The 23,870-nt window shown below is 35.4% G+C and overlaps 1 protein-coding gene across 1 annotated transcript in view; it reads right to left on the bottom strand.

The window, feature by feature from the left end:
* Nucleotides 1–23,870, bottom strand: part of LOC120353064 (protein amalgam-like) — a gene marked incomplete in the record, with an annotated part of 512,682 nt that overhangs the window by 399,974 nt on the left and 88,838 nt on the right.

The raw sequence follows: 23,870 nt of genomic DNA, 5'->3' as shown, positions 1-23,870 counted from the left end.
TTTGAGCACCTCTGGTTCTGGAGTTATAATTGATTTTTTGATTTACCATATAGTACATGGGACATACTATGAGTGGGAATTACTTGAGAACTGTGATGGCTCAAAACGTCAATTTCTGCTGAGAGTAGCTTCTTATAGACATCTACTCTTGTGCAGGTTTCCACGTTCTGAGCACTTCTAGTTCAGGAGTTATAATTGATTTTTTGATTTACCATATAGTACATGGGACATACTATGAGTGGGAATAACTTGAGAATTGTGATGGCTCAAAACGTCAATTTCTGCTGAGATTAGCTTCCCATAGACCTTTACACTTGTGCAGGTTTCCACGTTTTGAGCACCTCTAGTTCAGGAGTTATAATTGATTTTTTGATTTACTATTCAGTTAGTATTAAGTTAGCTCTCCAATTTTCGAGACGTCATATCTCAAAAACTGTGGGTGCTCAAAACGAAATAAAAGTTGCTCAAATCAGCTCAAAACGAGCTCAAAACGATGGCGTGTTTACTTTTTCGATTCCGAAAAGTGGAGAGCTGCTCTCCAATTTTTGAAACGTCATATCTCGAAAACGGTGGGTGCTCAAAACGAAATAAAAGTTGCTCAAATCAGCTCAAAACGATGGCGTGTTTACTTTTTCGATTCCGAAAAGTGGAGAGCTGGCATTAAGTTGGCTCTCCACTTTTTGAGACGTCATATCTCAAAAACGGTGGGTGCTCAAAACGAAATAAAAGTTGCTCAAATCAGCTCAAAACGAGCTCAAAACGATGGCATGTTTGTTTTTTCGATTTCGAAAAGTGGAGAGCTGCTCTCCAATTTTTGAAACGTCATATCCCGAAAACGGTGGGTGCTCAAAACGAAATAAAAGTTGCTCAAATCAGCTCAAAACGAGCTCAAAACGATGGCGTGTTTAGTTTTTCGATTTCGAAAAGTGGAGAGCTGGCATTAAGTTGGCTCTCCAATTTTTGAGACGTCATATCTCAAAAACGGTGGGTGCTCAAAACGAAATAAAAGTTGCTCAAATCAGCTCAAAACGAGCTCAAAACGATGGCGTTGAGAGATTTCAAAAATATTTTAGTGGAGAGCCAACTTAATGTTGGTAAGATATTGTCGATTAAAATTATATCCTTCCCATCAACACACGACCGGGATGTGATGGAGTAGCTGAGATGATGTGATTGAAATTGAGAGAGTGTGAGAGAGTGATATAGAGAGAGAGTGTGAGGCTGAGGGAAAAAGAGGGTGAGAGAGAATGATACAGTTCTGAGAGGGGTACAGAGGAAGAGTGACACTAAATTCTTACTTGGCATGATCATCATCTTACATCTTACATCCTACATGATGCAGCCATTACATTCGCAAACCCCTTCCAATCCAATTATCTAGCATTTATCGTTCAATGCTCACCGAGATACGAGGCTATAATATGAAACGACACAACTGTCGGTTTCCCAGCAATATCTTTCTCTCTCACACTCCTCTCTCTCACTCAATCTCACTCACTCTCTCCTTCACACCCATTCGCTCTCACTCTCTCCCACTCTCTCTCTCATCCTCTCTGTATATCCCCCCTCCCACACACTACCAAATCCTTACTCACTCACTTTTTCCCTCTCACTCACTCTCTCTCTCTCTCTATCTATCTATCTATCTATATATATCTTTCACCCGATCGTGTGTTGTTGTAAGGATTATTTTATATCCTTTTCATAGAATGGACAATAATTATTTGTTGAAACACCGCCGATTTATAAAATTACATCAGAATATTATATCATCTTCATTCTAATTGCATTCAATCTTTATTCTCATTGATTAACTTTTTATACCTTGTAAAACTCATTGAATAATTAGCAATACCGTCATTAATCTAAACTAGTGTATGAGCTAGTGGATATTGTAACATACATAATAATAATGAAATCTAATTAAATCTAATTTCTCTATTCCACCTCACTCCAGTCGTGTTTTAATGGGAGAAATAAATTTGAAGCTGATTGATCAATTCTTGTAGAACAAACAAACAGACGAACAACGTCTTTGGCCTTCAGTAAGTGAAAAGTGAGAACTCGCTACTGCTAGTTCATTATCCCTTTTAGAAAGTCGACAATTACTAGTTGAAACATCGCCGATTCATTATCCGTCTATGGATTTGTTTGTTTGTTTCCATGTTCTACAATAACTTTTGAAATAGTTGATCAATCAGCTTCAAATTTTGAACAAGTACTCTAAGAATTTTTTTACAGGTCAGGTTCGTTGGACAACGAAATTGACTCACTAGCAAGGAGCTATTATGCTCCATTGCATGCAATTAATAGTCTACACAGCAGCTGTCCTTCCACTAAGTTACATTAAGATATTGGATTGCATGCGTCATTGAATGCAATTTATAATCCTCTCGACAGCTGATTTATGACAAATAATTCTATAGTCTGATTTTTACTGTAATTTTGGCGTATGAAGGAGGTTCCTTTTCCTTTCATATTATCCTTGAAATGCAAAATTTGCAAAATCCTTGTAAATGGGTCAACGTGCAATTTAAAAAGGAACATACCTGTCAAATTTCATGGAAATCTATTACCGCATTTCGCCGTAAATGTGTAACATATAAACATGAATAAAGAGAAATGCAAAACTGTCGACTTGAATCTTGGACCTCACTTCGCTCGGTCTACAAATAACATTGAAAGTGCATGAGAAAAATCTGTTGTGATTCAGCATCTAGTCAGCACGATTTAATTGCCTGCTTCTTTCATATTTTTCATTTATTTAAAAAAGCTGATGTCATTTGGGTGATATAACACAGACTCTCCCTTATGCGCTGACTCATGTTTTCAGCTGATTCATATACAACATCCTTGTATAGCCTATTAAGCGAGCAATTTCTGTATTTTTACTTTCCTTGCCCTATTACCATAGGTAAGGAAAGTATTGCTTTCCAAAAAAAATTAAGGTACCCTAATTTCAAGTTTTCTATACGTTTCAAGTCCCCCTGAGTCCAAAAACATGATTTTTGGGTGTTGGTCTGTGTGTGTGTGTGTGTGTGTGTGTGTGTGTGTGTGTGGTGTGTGTGTGTGTGTATGTGTGTGTGTGTGTGTGTATGTGTGTGTGTGTGTATGTCTGTGAACACGATAACTCCATTCCTAATCAACCAATTGACTTGAAATTTCAAACTTAAGGTCCTTATACAAGAGGATCCGACAATAAGAAATCCAATAAAATTCAATTCAAGATGGCGGAAAAAATGGCGGATAATTACTAAAAGACCATATTTTTCACGTTTTTCTCGAAAACGGCTCTAACGATTTTCTTCAAATCTATACCATGGATAGCTATTTATAAGCCCTATCAACTGGCATGAGTCTCATTTCTGGGAAAATTTCAGGAGCTCTGTAATATTCTTGAGAAAAATGGCGAATAATGACTAAAAAACCATGTTTTTCACGGTTTTCTCGAAAACGGCTCTAACTATTCTCTTCAAATTTATATCATGGATAGCTATTTATAAGCCCTATCAACTGGCATGAGTCTCGTTTTTGGGAAAATTTCAGGAGCTCCGTAATATTCTTGAGAAAAATGGCGGATAATGACTAAAAAACCATGTTTTTCAAGGTTTTCTCGAAAACGGCTTTAACAATTTTCTTCAAATTTATACCATGGATAGCTATTTATAAGCCCTATCAACTGACATGAGTCTCATTTCTGGGAAAATTGCAGGAGCTCCGTAATATTCTTGAGAAAAATGGCAATTACCAAAAAACCATGTTTTTCACGATTTTTTCAAAAACGGCTCTAACGATTTTTTTCAAATTCATACCCTGTATAGTTATTTATCAGATCTATCAACTGGCATTAGTCTTTTTCCTAGGAAACTAATGGGGGGTCCACCCCATCCTTGAGAAATGGACTTTGTAACCTCTATCTCGTGCATGAGGTAGGTAGGTAGGTAGAGCAGTTTATAAAAAGTACACAGTCATAGTCAAGATATTTCATCTGTAGAACAGCTGTTTTGACGACTTTTAAAAAATCATCTAATTTCACAATTTACACAAAGGAAAAAGTACTCTGAAAACAATAATTATATATAAACATATACAGTAGTCTGATCGTAGTTGCAAATATGTTGCCGCCAATTGTCATTATGTTATTCCCCTAAATTATGCTCGTTTGAGAATGAGGCTTACAGTTCAATGAGCAAGGAAAGTTGTGTGAGTGTACCACACCAGATTTTTATATTTGGTTATTCATATTTATTTATGGTTTTTTTTATCTCCAACGAATCTCAGAAACGGCTCTAACGATTCTCACGAAATTTGGAGCATAGTAGGTTTACAATATAAAAATTCGATTGCACTAGGTCTCATCCCTGGGAAAACTCGCTTAAGGACATGAAAAGGATAATTCATCTTTGGAAAAACAGATGATAATTTCGTCGTCTGTCGATAATAGTAGATGCGTGTGCCTGTGTAGGAGATCAGCTGTGTAATCAATCAGCTTACCGTAGCTCGCAAGAAATCTAGAAATTTTAATATACTCTATCAAAATAATCTGATTTGTTGACATGACATGGTATATCATAATATTAAAGTTACTCATTATTTTACAGTTGTAAGTGTTATTTTGTTTTCAATTTGGTTAGTAAACAATCTAAATTAGAACTTTTCTGTTTTCAAGTACTTAGACTGGAAATTGGACCTGAATTCAAGTATATGGAACATAACCTACTTTTTGGATCATTTATAGTGTATAAAATCAAAATTTGGAGAAGAAACAGTTTTGAGCTGTGCCTGTTAGTCCTTCCCCAATCATTTGAAGAATTTTGTTCTGTTTATAAATAAATTTAATAAATAACGAGCAAAGCTCGGTGCACCGATATTAATATTCGATTCACAACATTCACCATCACATCCACACTTGGTGAAGTTCCATATTATTATGGCAGTGTTTGATTAGCAATGGTATTACTATCCTTATCCATCATCCAACAAAGCGGAAAGTGTTATTTCTATCTCGTTTTTATTTGTTGCCTGATTGGCTTTTGACAATGCAACAATAAATTAATATTTAATTAAGAAAATATTTCATTTCAATTATGAAAATTCATTATTGAGAAATATGATATCTTGTTCAATAAAATATAATTGATTATTTCAAACGAGAATGAATAGTTAAATATTAACTATCTCAATGAAACTGTATCAGCTACCGTCTATAGAAGGCATTGACAAGACAGAGGATCGGCAACGTTGTTCTCCCATTCTTCTCCACTGCCTTTATTTTCATCTTAATTACGAAATTTGATTATTGAAAATAGTTATTTGTGCAACTAGTGCGCAAAGTGACAGTTTGCTGCACCGAAAGAAACGTTCACGCACGAGCCGTAGGCGAGGGCGGAATGGTTTCTTGAGTGCAGCAGAGGAAATTGCGTACGTATTTCACATAGAATTTTTCCCACAGTTACCATTGAATAAGAGAAAGTGTTGATTATGGGTAAAATGATGGGTGAAATCCATCAAATGTTTGTCTAATGACAACTTCAATTTATTTTAAACTTGATAATCCAATTGAAAATTAATAATCGATAATTTATTCAAATTAAAAATTATATTAATCCAATCAATTTTAAAATTTGAATGATTTTGAGTAAATCTTAATTTCTAAATAATTTTTCAACCAATCAATTTATGAATGAAAAAAATATTATTTGAAATAATGAATAATTAATAATATTCAAAATGTGGGGCCTAAAAGCAAAAGCTGCAAAATCCACTTTGTGAAATTTTACAGGAGAGCAAAAAGAAAAGTTGAGGTGGTGAAACCAAATGTACAGGGATGAATTTTTTTCTATGAATTCGAATATATTAATGATGAATTTTCCCAAAGTATTAAGGCTTCAAATTCATTTGTTGATTAGTTACAGCAGTTTTTAGTTGTGACTTTGCAGGTTTTGCTTCTCAGTTTTGGATATTGCTGATTTTGCTTCCAACTTTCTATTTTATGGCTCCAGATGTTAATGAATATTGGGCATTTAAATCTAGCATTGCCTATTTTAACATAATATATTTAATTTTAGCATTGTTAAACCATCATGTTAGCATTGCCTTTACCATAATACTACTTAGAATTTGAGGAAATAATGATGTACACAGGAATAAAAAGGTAACTTTTTTATTGAAAATGGAAAAAAGTCATTGAAAAGTGAGTAGGTAGTTGAGTTCTTCTACAGTTGATTTTCTTCTAAACAATAGTCTCAGGTGATTCTACGGTCTCCTCACACTCCGGTTCTGCTTCTTGCTGAGTAGGCCCATCATCTTCTTGGTCACATACTTTTCGAGAAGATTTTTGTAGAAATTCAAACTCATGTTTTGAATCCAGTTGGGTCCGTAGTGAATTTCAAGAAGTCTTTGAACGTCGGTTAGTTTCACTTTTTTCATCAAGCCAACCTTTCCAGGAGAAATCAACTTAGGCTTAATGTCAGCTTTACTGGGTGACACCGGTAAAATACCATTTTCTTCATCAGGTTCCATTACACTTTAAGTTTATTGAAATAACTTAATAATATGAATATTAATAAATTCGTGAGCAGTTACCGTATTCACTACAAACTAAACCTCATTGGAAGTCAACAACATACAGCCCATCACAACTAAAAGCGGCCATGTTGGTCACATGACCAAATCAAGAACTCTGATTGGTGGAATTGGATTTTGTTGGTTATGCTTCTCAGACGTCATACTTTGAACTTGGATATTGCAGACTTTGCAAACAAGGCTATATTTCATATATTAAAATAAAATATTTCCGAGCAGTTTTTGCCTTCAAGAGTTACATATTCTGAAACTAGACACAGAACAGCTCACAGTGGTACCAATAACTCAATTCCGGAAAAAAGTGGATTTTGCAGCTTTTGCTTTTAGCCCCCACAAATGTATAATTTAATGAGCTCTCATTTTTATTTATTTGAAAATCAGGAAAGATATAGATAGATCAAATTTGCATTCAAAATACACGACAACAATGTCATCAGCTGATTGGGATGGCTGCAAGATAATACGCAAAGTATTAAGAGTACGCAAAGTAATACTTTGCGCACTAGAGCGGAAAAGTGATTCTTTTCGTTCTGTAATCAGTGCAGGAATGGTCACTTTTCAAGGTAATTGTAGGAAAATATAATTTCTTGCTCAATAAAATAAAATTGATTATTTTAAACGCGAATGAACAGTTAAAATTGTATCAATAAACCTGTATCAGCTACCCTCTATAGAAGGCATTGATAAGACAGTGAGGATCGGCAACGTGGTTCTGCTATCTTTCTCCACTGCCATTATAACGTGGACCTCACTAGAGTGTGCACAATACATGTGTGAAGGAGTCTCGAGCGTGAAATACAGCCACAGATTTTCCATTACAATCGAATCGTATTGCTTTGAAACGAACAAATTTTCTTCGTGATTGGCAATCCTGTCGAGTTGATGGTATTAGATCCGTTTTTGCGGTGATGGTCCAAAGGGGGGTGACAAAGACATACAGACTACAAAGCAACTGGGAAGTGAGAATTGTAATACTATGAAGAGGTCCACGATATAATGGCAGTGGAGAAAGATAGCAGAAGTACATTGAAGATCCTCTGTGTCTCAATGCCTTCTATAGACAGTGGCTGATACAGATTTATTGATGTAATATCAACTGTTCTCTCTCGTTTGAAATAATCAATTATTCAATGAAGCAAGAAATTATATTTTCCAATAATGAATTTTCATAATTATTATGAAATAGAAATGAAAAGTAAAAAGTAAAAATTATTATTATTATTATTTTTATTTATATTTATATTACAAGTAGCCCTATACAGAAAAGAGACAATTAAAATGAAATATTTTGTTAATTGATTTTTAATTCTACATTGTTAAAAGAAGATCTGGCAAAAGAGCAAAGCGAGATATACATAGAGCGCTATCTGCTTTGTTGAATGATAGATAAGGATAGCAATACCATTGCTAATCAAACATCAAACACTGTCATAACGTGAGCCGGCAGGCTCACTCCACTCCCGATATCATGATCCTTAGAGCCTGGATCCCCGGCTAAATCAAACAGAAAAAATATCAACAAACTCGAATCGCACGCCTGCATTCTTTCATCAAAAGAGACTTGCAGGCACGATTCAGTCACCGGTTGATCTGAATTTTGTAGTGCAGGGTCGCGATTATCTCTATTCTTATCGGTATGAATAGATAGAATAAATGAATATTCAGGCTCCCATTATCTTTCTCTATCTTCCTCTCACTCCCTCTCACTCACTCCCTCTCTCTCACCCCTCTATTTAACCACTCTCACACCCTCTCTCTTACCCCCTCTAACCGTGTCGTGTGTTGATATTATTTTATATCTTTTCCAGAGAATCGACAATTATTTTTTGAAACACCTCCGATTTATGAAGTTGCATCACAATATTATATTATCGTTATTCCAATTGTATTCCCCACTCACTTACTCTCTCTCTCTCTCTCTCTCTCTTTAGGGTTGTGTAGCAGGGAGGACCAGTATTACTAGCTCCTCCCCAATAAAGGCTTATGATCAATCAATCAATCTCTCTCTCTGTAAATAGTACTAGTAGTTCTGCGAACAGTAGACCTCGCGCTCTGTAAGTAACATTAACCTGTTGTTATGTTTTCTCAAAAATTTATAAATAATCTATCAAGAAAATATCCTAAATAAACATAGAGCTTTCTGTCCTACGTGACGTGTCGTCCCGGAATGTGAGTGTGAGCGCTGTTATCAGGTCTGGCTGCCGTCGATACGTCATCTCAATCAATCCATCAGAGAACATTCTGTGTTGTCGTGTTTGCGAAAAATCGGTGTGATGAAATTAACAAAATAAACTATCATAATGCTGATTTCCTACAAACTTCATTTCTCACTTTCCATGATTTTAGAAATCTATTTCTTTTCAATAATATTTGTTATCAGATTAAAAAAGAAGAATGTAAGAAGAAATTTCTATCAATAACTCCAAACTCTAAACTAGATTCATTGCCTCAGCTTATGGGAAGACAAAGTTAGTGGACAATCTACTAACGTTGATGGAAAGATAAATTTTCAAGATGTTTGATGTTTTTGAACGGTTAGTATTATAGTTCACTAGACAGCTGATTTTCTTATAAATAATTTAATTGCATAGTCTGATTTTTACGGTAATATTGGCGTATGAAGGAGGCTCCTTTTTCCATGTATATAATCCTTGAAAAGCAAAATTTCCAAAAACCTTGTATACCTGATAAGCCTATTACCAATTGGAAAATACAATCTCTCCATCCTAGATAGATTCTCTGAGAATGGACTTCTTAAGGTCCAAACTTCACCGTTTCATGTGAAAACGTCACTAGTACCTCAACTTACGCGTTTTCATCATTTTTCTTGCTTTATATCATTTTAGAACTCATCAGTTTAATAATATGATTCACCATGTTATTTTACTGATACTGGCATTTATTTTCAAGGCTAGAACGTAAGTTGAATTTTGTTTTGTTAAAAACATGAATAGAGGAATCTGAATTTGAATCTGAATCTCTCTCACACACTCTATCTCTCTCAACACACACACACTATCTTCCTCTCTCTCTCTAATCTCTTTTGATAATCTCTTTTTCTTCCTTTCTTTCTCTTTAATTTCAGTCATATATTTTTTTGGGAAACAGATGAATGAATATGAGAAATATTTTTTGGCAAGCAATCTATGAAAGCGCTCACCAACGGATAAGCTGCCATTCGTCTGTTTTTGTCTCTCTACAACATTGTGCTCCTAATATATTATTTCTTTCGTCACCGAGGCGTTCACAGTTGAATACTTCCACATTCATCCAATGGGAGTAAACTAATATTCAGAGTGGTATCATAAATCTAATCATGGTTGTTCCGTTTTCTATAGTGGAGTATTTCAAGAGGGCTATTTGAATTGTTCAATTATCATGGAAACTATTTCCACCCATTTCAATCTTCCTTTACATGAACACAACTTTAGTGAGTTCCACATTATAATGGCAGTGTTCGATTAGCAATGGTATTGCTATCCTTGTCTATCATTCAACAAAGCGGATAGCGCTATCTCTTTCCCACTCTGCTCTGTTGCCAGATTGTCTTTTAACAATGTGGAATTAATAATTAATTGACAGAATATTTAATCTTAATTGTGAGAATTCATTATAAAATTTTTGCTTGATAAAATATAATTGATTATTTTAAAAGAGAATAAACCGTTAATATTACATCGATAAACTTGTATCAGCTACCGTCTATAGAAGGCATTGACAAGACAGAGGATCGGCAACGTTTTTTCTATCTTTCTCCACTCCCATTATAACATGGATCTCAATATAGTTTCGAGCACTCATGTCATTTTCAAGTGTTATAAAAAATGTGTTCTTGTTTCACAAACTCTCCAAATTATTTCATAACAGTAAAAATTTTCACTGAAAGTATCATTCAAAGTAAGAAGTATGTGGATAATGAGTTGTACTAGTGACCCACTGGATTGGAGAACTCGCTCAAGTACTGTTTTATTGTAATCTTTGAAGCCCGCAACTCTTAATTATACAGATTTGGTGAAAGTTATTGGAACAGCTGAATATTTCTTCAAGAATAATATTGACAGGTTTTATTGGGTTCCTATTTGAAATGGAAAATGACTCTTGCATAAAGGTCCGTCTGTGTGATAGCTTCCAAATAGCCTCAGCTGATGTCATGAATGAATTAATGGGAAAACTGTTGTAATTGCATGCAATGAATTCTTCAGCTGACCAAATGATAAATCGCAACATATTTTTTCTTTGGTATTTTCAATGTTATTCTTATATCGTGGGTAAGGAAGAAGGAGTAAGTCAAATTTGTTGTCCAACAAACTTGACCTGTAAAAAGGTTCGAATAATACGAGTTCAAAATGTCAAGCTGATTGATCAATTCTTTCTTGAGGTGGAACATACAAACAAACAGACGGTCAACTACTTTGGCCTACAGTAAGTCTAGAGTGAGAACTAGCCAACGTTCGTTCAACTAAATTTTGTAAGAATGACTGAGCAAGTGTTGAATTTTGTTTGGTATTTTTAGCTGGGGATTAGGAAATTTATTCAAGAGGTTATCCAAAATGACCATAGCCTACGCCTTAAATCATCAATTGTTTTCACTTTCCTTGCCCTATTACCATAGGTAAGGAAAGTAGGCTATTGCTTTCCGAAAAAAATTAAGGTACCCCAATTTCTAAATTTCCATACGTTTCAAGGTCCCCTGAGTACGAAAAAGTGGTTTTAGGGTATTGGTCTGTATGTGTGTGTGTGTGTGTATGTGTGTGTGTGTGTGTGTGTGTGTGTGTGGTGTGTGTGTGTGTGTGTGTGTGTGTGTGTGTGGTGTGTGTGTGTGTGGTGTGTGTGTGGTGTGTGTGTGTGTGTGTGGTGTGTGTGGTGTGTGTGTGTGTGTGTGTGTGTGTGTGTGGTGTGTGTGTGTGTGTGTGTGTGGTGTGTGTGTGTGTGTGTGTGTGGTGTGTGTGTGTGTGTGTGTGTGTGGTGTGTGTGTGTGTTGTGTGTGTGTGTGGTGTGTGTGTGTGTGTGTGTGTGTGTGTGGTGTGTGTGTGTGTGTATGAGTGAATGTGTGTCTGTGTACACGATATCTCATCTCCCAGTCAACGGAATGACTTGAAATTTGGAACGTGAGGTCCTTACACTATAAGGATCCGACACGAACAATTTCGATCAAATGCAATCCAAGATGGCGACTAGAATGGCGAAAATGTTGTCAAGAACAGGGTTTTTCGCGATTTTTCCAAAAACGGCTTCAACGATTTCGATCAAATTCATACCTGATATAGTCATTAATAAGCTCTTTCAACTGCAACAAGTCCTATATCTGTAAAAATTTCAGGAGCTCTGCCCCATCTATGTAAAGTTTGATTTTAGATTCTCAATTATCAGCCTTCATATACAATTCAAACAACAAATTTCAAGTGGAAAATATAGAGCATGAAAAATCTCTGCAATTAATGTTCAGTCACTTGTTCAACAGGTGCAAAAACCTCAGCTCTAAAAACAAACCACCATATTTAAAGAGTTCTCCATTCAGTCCATCCAAGCCAGCAGCTTTACGGTTTTTAATGTTCTGCAATGCTTGAAGCAGTTCTTCCCCTGTTATGAAGTCCACAGAATTGTTTGCAAGCGGATCTGAAGGAGCAATGGAAAAAGGAGAATGGAAAAAGGCAGAAGTAATCTCTCTTTTCAAAAAAGGAAAGCGAAATAATTGCAAAAATTATAGGGGAATCAGTTTACTAAATGTTGGGTACAAAGTCTATTCTAAAATAATAAATGGTAGAGCAAAAATTATTGCAGAAGCCATTTTAAATGAAGAGCGAAGTGGCTTCAGAAAAGGACGTTCTCGCTCAGACAACATTTTTTCAGTAAAAAGAATAATAGAGAAGAGAAGAGAGTTCAATCTTGAAACGCACATGGCTCTCATCGATTTTGAAAAAGCGTTTGACAGAGTGAACCGATGCCGTTTGTGGGACATTCTTAAAGAGAGAGGATACTCTCTACACCTGGTGAATGTGATTGAATCGCTCTACAATGAAACGCAAATAGTAATAAATACAGGTAAGGATCGACTAGACAAAATGATTATAAATCAAGGAGTTAGACAAGGGTGCGGCCTATCACCCACTTTATTCAATATTTATGTGGACCACATTTTCAGAAAATGGAAATGTAGAGTAGCTTTAGGAATTAGACTAACAAATGACGAGTACCTGAATGCATTATTTTTTGCTGATGACTTGTGGATTATTCAAGACAGTGAAAATGACCTCCAAAAATCAGTTTATGTTCTTAACGAAATTTGTAAAGAGTAAAATTTTAAAATATCAATAGACAAGACAAAAATTATGGCTTTCACAGGTAAACATCCAACCCGGTCAAAAGTTGTGATTGACAACAAAGTTCTAGAACAAGTGTCGAAATATACATATTTAGGATGCGACATCAGTTATAGTGAAGATTTGGATATCGAGAAAAAGATTGGGAAATTTCAAGTGGTATGTGGCAATATTGGCAGAACCTTCAGGAAGCAAGCATGGAGAGAAACTATAATGAAATTTTATAGAATAATGACTGCTCCAGTCCTCCTCCACGGAAGTGAGTCGTGGGTTACAACTAAACCCCTAGAGAGTAGAGTGCAGGCGGCGGAGATGCGATTCCTCCAGAGAACCAAGGGCTGCGATAGAAGGGACCACATCAGAAACGATGATATCCGAGCAGAGCTAGGAATTTACAGCTTGTTGGAAAAAGTCACACAATACCGGAAGCAGTGGAAAGACCATGTGGAAAGAATGCCGGCTTCCACTACAGATATTGAATTATAAACCGGCAGGGAAAAGATCTATTGGTAGGCCACGGAAGAGATGGCAATAAATACACTACTTGTATATATTATAGCGTAATTTTGTAATTGAAATATAGATATTAATAAGCTGTTTGTGAGTCGGAACAGGATTTAACCTAATCCTTGTACGTAAGATGATGATGATTAATGTCCAGTAACATTTTCACCTAAAATTGAAAATAAGCTTGAAATTCAAGAAAATGTGATTATTTAATTGCAAACTGTTGGCAAGTGTTGGTTCTGTGGAATCATTCACTACGAAGAGATAGCAGACTTAATGTGTCTCCAGCGTTATTGTACTATCACCAGCTGTCTCATATTGTAGACTTGAGATGCGCGAGAACACTAGCGTCAGGTGAGCAATTTTCAAAACAGCAAAGAAAGTTGTGTGAGTGCGCCACACCAGATTTTTTCTACTTTTAATATTCAATGAGATCGAAATTTCAAAATTCTAAATTAAATTCACAGGTTCAGAGGAGTTTGAAACCATCCCAAAATCAAAGATATCCCCATTACAAAGGGGTTTGGTGCATAGCAAAGAAAATACATTGAAAAATGGGTTTAAAAGAAAAAAATCTGGTGTGGCGCATTCACACAACTTTCCTTGCCGTTATGAAAATTGATCACCTGACGCTAGTGTTCACGCGCATTTCAAGTATACTATCCAAAGATTCAAGCCAGCTGGTGACAGGACAATAACGCTGGAGATACACGGAGTCTGCTATCTCTTCATAGTGAATGATTGAATAGAATCAACAGTTGCCAACTGTTTGCAATTGAAATAATCACATTCTCTTGAATTTCGAGCTTATTTTCAATTTTAGGTGAAAATGTTACTGAACATTAATTGTAGAGATTTTCAAGCTCAATCTTTTCCACTTAAAATCTTTGGTTCAAATTGTATCTGAAGCCCAATATTTGGGAATATAAAATCAAACTTTGAATAGATGGGGCGGAGCTCCTGGAGTTTATACAGATATGAGACTCTTGGCAGTTGATAGGGCTTATCAATGAATATTCCAGGTATGAATTTGCTCGAAATCGTTGGAGCCGTTTTCGAGAAAATCGCGAAAACCCCTGTTTTTGACAACATTTTTGCCATTTTAGCCGCCATCTTGAATTGCATCGAATCGAAATTGTTCGTGTCGGATCCTTATATTGTGAGGACCTTAAGTTCCGAATTTCAAGTCATTCCATTGATTGGGAGAGGAGATATCGTGTACACAGACACACATACACTCATACACACACACACACACACACACACACACACACACACACACACACACACACACACACACACACCTTAGGTACCAATTAGGTACCTTCGGGGTACCTTAATTTTTTTTGGAAAGCAATACTTTCCTTACCTATGGTAATAGGGCAACGAAAGTAAAATTGGTGAAGTTTGTAGATTGAATATTGATGTCGTGGAACTTTTTCATAATTGAAGAGACTTGAGTGGATTTTGTGACAATATCTCAAGTCTCTTCAACTGGGAAAAATTGGATCAATTTTAATTTACAACATTACAAACTGGGGCCGGGCCATCCAATTCGATCCACCTAGAGGCCACCAATAATTATTGTTATAAAGCCGCGGCCTGTGTAAAATGTGTGCACTTTTTTAGGATAAAATGAATGTGAATAATATTGAGCTCTTGCTCTCAATATTTTTACACGTCACAGAAGTATAATTATTATAATAATGTTGAGTGCATTTTTCCTTCAGGGCTACTTTTAATATTAATAAAAATATAAATCTCGGTACCCTTCTAAGTAAATAATCATTTTAAAGGTTACTGAGAACTATATAATGTTTTATTTATAATGTCGAGTGACCTGGCTGACTCAGGGATGAATTTCATAGGAGGTGAACTTTTCCTGTATTCTTTATCCTTTATTCATTTATACAATAAGAACATTATCGAAATGATAGGTAGAGAAAAAATAAGGTAACCTTGTGCTATTCCTCTCCCAAATTTAGATAAGGCTACACATAGTCCGAAATAGGTTACGTCCTGTGCTTCTTCACTTTTTCAGTCAATTGTTTTCAAAAAGTAGATTTTAAAATTGAGATGCTTCAAAACCAAACATAGAAGGAATATTTCACATCACTAAAATAGGGAATATTCTCATATGAAAGAGATAATTTTGCAGGACTGAGTAGTCATTTGTATCTAGAGTGGAAAGTACTGTTTTTTCTCCCTGAGGGAAAAGTTTGAAGCCCGAGGCGAAGCCGAGGGCTACAATATTTTCTTGAGGGGGAAAAAACATTTTTCACTCGTGATATACACAACATTTTTTCTCCACCTACATTTTTATAAAAACTGCAAATAAAATAATTTTTGAAAACATACCGTATGTGACCGAACACATTGTTGCAACCTAATCTAAAAAGTAAACAGAAACAGCTGGCTTGTAATCACAGTTCTCCGCCGACAGCGCTATCAGTTGGCGAAAGTTGTAACAACAATGGCCACCACTACTACAGCTATGATGAAGTTCCCGTTTAAAATTTGATTGGTTAATGAGGAATATCCGTTGGCTGGTATTTTGAAAAACATGGAATGAAAAAAATTTATACATTTTTTTGTATAGTGATGATTATGAATTTTGTAATAATTTTAGCACACAAACATAAATGTCATTATACGGTATTGTTCAAATGTCTGGTTAGGTATTGAATTTAGTTGGTTTAATGACTACTCTTTATGCTTCCTCATCTGAGCTTAGACCTTCAACCTATTTCAAATGTACGTTTTTGAAATAGAGATGCTTCCCATGTTATTTAATTGAGTCACTTTTCCTTACTAGGGAGTTTTTCTGTTTTTAGTACCGAGAGCGAAAAAGTGACACTTTATTATTATGTTCCAGGGAGTAAAGTAAGCACTTTGGACAGGAGGTGGAGGAAAAGATAATTTTGCAGGACCAAGAAATAATTTTAATATTCTAAAAGCACAGCTTTATACTGTATACAGATGAAATTTCCTGTATAGCTTTCCCATTCCTCGAACATTGGGGAGAGCACGGGTAGAATATTAGAAACAAACACTCAAACCTTATCCACACAGTTCAAGACGTAAAATAAAAAACGAGCCATTCAATCATGCTTATTAATCTTTTGTGCTTCAAATTTCGTTGTTCCTTTTCCTTATTGTATTTAGTTCCATTTATCATCATTAATGTTAGAGAATATCACTAAAAACAAATCAAATTCGGAGAAGAAATCCTCCGCTATTTCTTCTTGTGGAAAATCTTCCAATTTCATCGCTCTTTTTTTCTTCTTGTAAAGTTGAATGCTGTTTGTTCAAACTTCTATTCATGGCGAGAGATAGGATTATAGGGTAAGATGGGAGAGAAAGAGGACAAGAGTCTAAGGGCCAATTAGGTTGAGAAGTCCTCAATAAGAGCAATTCCCAACTTCAAAGTTTACCGGAGCAATTAAGACCATCTCAACCTGTGATATGATCTTCAGACGTAATCTTCGACCTTGTTATGGAAGAGCTTCCATAACAATCTGTTTTCACGCAACGCGTCTCACCTATTATACTTTTCACAACGGCTAGTCATTCTAGTCAATAAAAGAAACTGCGAGTCTATTTCCAGAATAAAATATAGTGGAATATATTATTTTCACAAGAAAAGAGCAAAATAAACAAACAACTTGTGCAAGTGTAAGAAAATAACCAACTACTTTTTAATACTAAAATAATGATAATGACACATAATAATGAAGTATAATACATAAAGGAAATTCATCACTTAAATATTAAAAAATAAATAATAATACTGATAAATCTCCTTTCTTGCCTACACTATATAGCTATAAAAATGAATAATATGTGGAAATAGTCAACCATGCAAGTGATAAAATCACGTCCGCATGATGGAGTTTAGTTGGAGAGCAATGCAGTTAGACAAGGAACAAAACAGAGACAGAGAAAGCTGGCAGATACAGATTCAACAAGGAAAATATATGAAAAATTAATCTACTATTAATGATTAAAATAATATATTATTCATCACGCAGTACGAAGAAAGACAAAAAAAAATATTTCAAAAATGATATCGAATAAAAAAAATGAATCGGAAAAAATCTGGTGTGGTACACTCACACAACTTTCCTTGCTCATTGAAATGACTGTAAGCCTCATTCTCAAACGAGAAGAATTTAGGGGAATAACATAATGACGATTGGCGGTAACATAAAGGAACTATGATCAGACTACTCTATCTGTGTATACTAGCAGGAACCCGTGCTTCGCAAGGATCTATTTTCAAGCTTGATAACCTGAAAACTTGAAGTAATGGAGTCTTGAAGAATTGAAAATAGGCCTATAACCATCCTTGGTTAATTAATAATCTAGCCTATATGCAGAATTTCAAGTTAATTAGTCCAGTAGTTCAGACGTGATGAAGCGTCAAACTTAATTTCCCTATCCCGTACGTGTATAAGCCAACTCTTTATTTTATTATAGATATGGTTAACGACTGCAAGAGATAGGAGTGTGGAACAGAATAGTTTTGAAACTATGATAGCGCCAGAAGTGTCTCAAACTCAATAGTGGGTACTACATGAACTTTTTGAAATGATTTGAGAAAAAATGTTGAAACAACAGAACTGAAAGTTGTCAACCTTATCATTCTACCTCCATATAGAGAGGCTTTTGTTCGAGCCGAATGAAATCTTCTATCTTCCATATATATATATATATATATATATATATATATAAATATCTGTTTCTGTTTGTTCCCTATGGACTTGAAAAATACTTGACATAACGGCATGAAACTTTGGGAATATGTTGTGTGAATATTGAGGATGGTTTCTGACCAGAAATTTTAATAGGGTGGCTAATAATGATTATTTATTAATCCATTTTACAGACTTATGTTTTCGAAATTGTCGGCCTAGCGGCTACCGAAGAACGGAAAGATGATCATGATTCAAGATCATATTGAGATAATATGATTTAGCATCTGAAGTTACAGCTGTAATTAACACGTGACCCTATGATAAATTGTGTAGGCTACTGGTATTAAAACGGTAGTTTGGAGTTGAAATGTAGTTGATTGGTACCAGCTGTAGATAATGGTTCCTTAGAAGACCTATACAAATAATTATCACTCCCCTATCATTAAGTAACCGGAAAATTTTGGAAAAAAATTATTCACCTAATGGAAGAGAGTTGTTCATTCATTAATGGCAGAATAATTTTCAATTTTTTCCAATTTAGCTTAGCTTATATCCATCCTAAAATGGAAGATAGAAAGAATATGTAATTCCTGGTGATTCATCGTACATCGCATATTTCATGGACCATCTATTGACAATCAACAACTATGAAAACATTGAATTCATCTTTTAAACACTGATTTATCAGTTTCTATTTCTTTTTTAATTCTACAATTTACTGTTAGATATTACTACCAATTGATTGGGAAGAATATGTTTCGGGAATAATGAATGCTGCATGACTAAGCACATAGGGAGTTCGTATTCAGATGTAAATGAAAATATTGATTGTCAGATGAATTTCATGATTCACCAAATAAAGTAAAGTGTGACATGTGATAAATTGACTTCTTGGCGGTACGAAGTTTGCCAGGTAAGCGAGTTGTATAATAAAGCTTTATTATTAATAGTCAACGCTGAAAAAAGACAGGCTCAATCACCAGGAATACTATAAATTCTATGAAGGACCAGTAAGCCAGTAATTTTGAGTAGTTCAATCACTTTCATTATGGATACTGGATACATTATGGACAATCAATACGTATGAAATTTATTAACTACAAAATAAAAAACTTTGATTGAAGTGACCCCGACTACTACAATAAGAATAACCATTTAGATCAAATATAAGAAATTACACACATCTCTCATCAACTCGTACTTTTTGTTCACAAAATATTAACACAAAAATATAAGTTATATTGAATATACTCACGGCTAGTACTCAAGTTTGTCTTTTCCTGGCCGTGCTACAAATAAATGTAGGTTTATGTTTGACATCCCGTTCTTGTAATCTTGTTTTCTATTGAGAAATTTTCCGGCTATAAAATTCCGGCTACATGGGGTACATTCATACACATCATGACGTAGGCGTAAAATAGGAGGGTGACCAATACAATAGATGGAGACATTTGCATTGTTTTCGGATCACACCGACGTTGCCAATTCTACTATCTCCTTACTTTCTCTAGAGGGGCAGTTTTGGATTGAGACTGACCATAGTAGACAATTCCATTCACTCTCAGAGCTTAAACTCTCACATAGTTATGATCTTCAGTCCTCAGTGAGATATCGTTCTCTCATGAGGTAGTTTTTACATTTTATGTGAGTAGTTTATATTGGATAACATGGAAAATTTGAAGGACTTCAATCACGCCTTCAGAGAAATTAATGCTTCAACATTGATTACTGGAGTTGAAATGATGGCAGAAGAGCAAAAGAAGAAGAACTTGGATAAGTATTGCTTGCTTATGTTGATTATTTTTCTCCGAGAAGATTTTGTAAGGGAAGAGGCTCAGAGGCAGCAGTTGAAGCAATTTCTCACATGATTATATAGCATGATTATATCCAGGGGGTTGGCAAGACTGCCAAGATACAGTTTAGGATGGGAATATTGATCTTCTAAATTTGTCAAAATTCAGATTGATTTGTTATAATTTTGAAATCATATTAGTCGAATCGGTTACACCACATCTTTCTGCAACTGTACATACCTGGAAGTTACGAAGCTGTAAGTAATTATTGCACACATTAATCGTATGAGGCTACACGTTTGATCGGACAGTGGAGGTATTCGATTGTTTACTTGTTCGAATTGCTTTGATTCTACTTGTTAAAAACAGCTGTTTTTCTATCAACGGCACAAACACTACAACACTACTGACAGTTCTTAATAACGATCCGTTTTCAAAAGACAGCTTTGGAGATAATCTCAAACTGACTCAGATAACGTCGACCTGCCTTATCTCGGAAATTGTATTGATTGACTTTTGGCAACTTGTGGCGTCCTTCATTTGTCATAACAACAAATTCAAATTGACCTCTTATAGCTTGTTTCACGTGAAGCGGGTTTTTCAAATTAAAATAGCCTACTCAATAAATCCTTACATCATCCTCAATCAGGGGCTTCCTTCTTCTTTCGTCTTGATTGCCCTCTTGACGCTTCCTTCTCATCCCTCTTATAAATCTCCTACTCCCAATCACATCATACTGAGACTTCATCTTAAAAATGTCTTTGAGTAGAGTAATACGTACCAGAGCGAGTCGAAACAATTCGACTCGAAACAGATATTGATGGTTTGAAGGAGGGCCTTATTAACAATGCAGTTATAGATATTGCTATTGATCTTCACGCCACTTTGGTTGATATCTGTGATAAAGTCTCAAATGAAGCAGTCATTGATTTAATTCCTTTGATCACCTCGCTTTTGAACAATTACGACACTGCACTAATGGTGAATTCTGATTTAAAGAACATGCTAAACGATGTGAATTCTGAAAAAGAGGCTCTGATAGAGAGGTTGAGAATTGAAAGGGAAAACAGAACTATGATATTTGAGGATTCATTGTCCAATGAAAAACAGGCGGAGAGTGAAATCTGCGCTCTGAAATTGAGAGTGAAGGACTTGGAGGAAGCAGTGCATTCATTTAAATTGGAGATTGCCTTAAAGGAGGAGATAATAAAGTTATTGGAAGCTGATTCGAAGAGAGTTTCATCGTTGTTCTGTCGGACAGCCAGGAAAGAGACATGCACAAGTACCTGAATAATCTTGACGATTTCGATGTATTCGTTCATTGTCTGCCTGGAGCAAAGATGAAACAAGTGATTGAAAGAGGTATGGGTTTTATTGAGGATTTAAAAACGTCTGACTACGTATTTATCATGGCAGGCTCAAATGACTTCGGTAAATATGAACCCGGTTATCTAACCGTAATGCAGGGTCTGGATTTGATTGAGTCTGCTGACATTGGAACAAATATTATAGTAAGTGCCATACCATCTCGCTTCGATTCACCTTCTCTCAATGACGACATCTGCTTCACCAACACGGCTATTCTAAATAAAACACTCAAATATAAAGGAAATTCATCAATTAAATACAGTGATGTGAGCAGTACACTGGTGCGTCATCATTTCACGAGAAAAGGACTTCATTACAAAAATTCGACAAAGAGAGTACTGGGAAAGACTATGAGTGACTATGTAAATAATAACTATAAGCAGAGTGTAGGGTGTGGTTTATGTGATTGTTCTGTGACCATCACGAATTTTGTATTGTTGGCCCTGAATCACCTGAAGAGCCAACCCGTAGAGTCACACCTAATCCTGTTACTCCCATTCAGTTCCAGCAGCCATCCTCTCTCATAGAATTTCAAAATCCTGTGACCCAATCTCCCTCTCAAATTCTCCTTTCTGAGATGAATTCCTCTATTTTGTCGCGGTTGTCAGACAACCAACAATCACTTGATGAGAACAATTTTTTAGACATTCCTATACCAGGTGTGTTCCTGAGCGAAACATTGTAAATTCTCTCAATGAAAATACTGATATCGATTGTTACAGCAATAGTAATCGTGATGGGATTGAGGGGGTCAATTCGGATAAATTTATTGACGATTCCAGAGGAAATTCAAAATTCAGAGTGGGCTTCCTGAATATACAAGGAATTAATAAAAAGCATGTAGTTTTGAATGAGTTTGGGAATGATAATGATTTTCATGCTCTCTGCTTGAGCGAGCACTGGTGTAAGATGGACGATATTCCTTTTCATTAACTAGATGACTATGTTCTGGTTAATAGTTATTGTAGAGAAAATTACAGTCATGGAGGAGTTTCAATCTATGTTAGGCCGGAGCTAGTACCAGATAGCAATTGTTTAGATGTAAGTTGTTTCAATTGTGAAAAAAATTTTGAAGTTACTGGTATATCTTCAGATAAACTGAAATTAGCTCTAGTCTCTATATATAGATCACCCTTCGGCGATTCTAGTGTTTTTTAGAAGGGCTTGAGAATGTATTAAATTTCTTTAGTGGACCTAGATGGAGAAACTATAGTATTGTATTCGGAGGTGATCTTAACTCCGATTTTGATATTGTTCAGGACAAAGCAACTGTACATGAATTTAAGAATTTACTAAGGCAGTTCAATTTGGCCTGCCATAATAATAAGGCTACCAGAGGCTCTGCATGTTTGGATCATATCTTTACAAATATCAGGATTGACAGTGTTGCATGTGATGTTCTGGCATTTCCTTTTTCAGACCATGATTGTGTTTGGGTTGACTTGAATATTTGTTCCAATGACGGTAGAAAGACTAGGAAGACAGTAGTAACTAGGCCAATGACAGATGAAAATCTCGACTTATTTAAGAATTCACTCTCCAATGTAGACTGGAACACATTTGTGCGTGAAACTCATTCTTTGAACTCTGAACAGATATTTAATAGATTTTTCGATATAATACACTATTATTTTAATATGTTCATTCCTGAAAGAAAAATAGTTGTGAATAATCATCAAGGCGCAAAGAAAACAAGAAAAACAAAACTAAAAAACTGGTACACACCGCAATTAGCGAAAATGAAAAACACAGTATTGTTATATTTAGATATTTCAAGTAGAGATAATACTGATGAAGCTAGGAAGGCATATTTAGATATTAGAAGATCATATAAGCAGCTAATTAATAGAGCTAAGAAAACATATAACATTTCTAAAATTGAATCTACTAGTAATAAGTGCAAAGCCGCATGGAAAATAATAAAATCTGTTCAGGAAGAGGCACGAAAAGATCCAATTCCATTCACACCCAATGAAATGAATAACTTTTTCTTGGACGCAGTGATGGATGTTCATGATAAGATTGACCGGCCCAATTTAACGGCAATTAATTTATTGGAGCAAAACTTCAATTTCCCTCTTAACCAGGATAAGCCCAAATTCTCATTTTACAAAGTCTCCACACGTGAAGTGCTTGATATAGTTCTTAGTTTCGAAGCTTCATCCAGTGTTGATATTTACGGCTTTTCAAGTAATCTATTGAAGATAATTATTCATAATATTATAAATCCATTCACATATTGTATAAATAGATGCCTGAGAGATGGAGTTTTTCCTGAAGTGCTGAAAGTTTCCAGAATTGTACCTGTCTATAAGAAGGGGCCAAAAGATATTCCAGGTAGCTATCGTTCCATCTCATTGGTGCCATGCTTTTAAAAAGTCCTTGAGACCATAATGCATAGGCAGTTATATGAATATCTTCAAGAGCACAATATTATAAGTAATGCTCAGAATGGATTTGTTAAGGGTAGGTCAACTACTGGAGCCATGGATGCTCTTGTCAAGAATATTCTGAGCGCTTTTGGAAATAAAGAGTATGCTCAGGTGACCTTTTGTGACCTGAGCAAAGTTTTTGATTGTGTTGTGCACTCTCTCTTACTG

The sequence above is a fragment of the Nilaparvata lugens genome, chromosome 9 (assembly GCF_014356525.2).
Source record: "Nilaparvata lugens isolate BPH chromosome 9, ASM1435652v1, whole genome shotgun sequence".
NCBI lineage: Eukaryota > Metazoa > Arthropoda > Insecta > Hemiptera > Delphacidae > Nilaparvata > Nilaparvata lugens.
The sequence above is the reverse complement of the archived record's forward strand: the minus strand, read 5'-3'. Positions and strand labels throughout refer to the sequence as shown.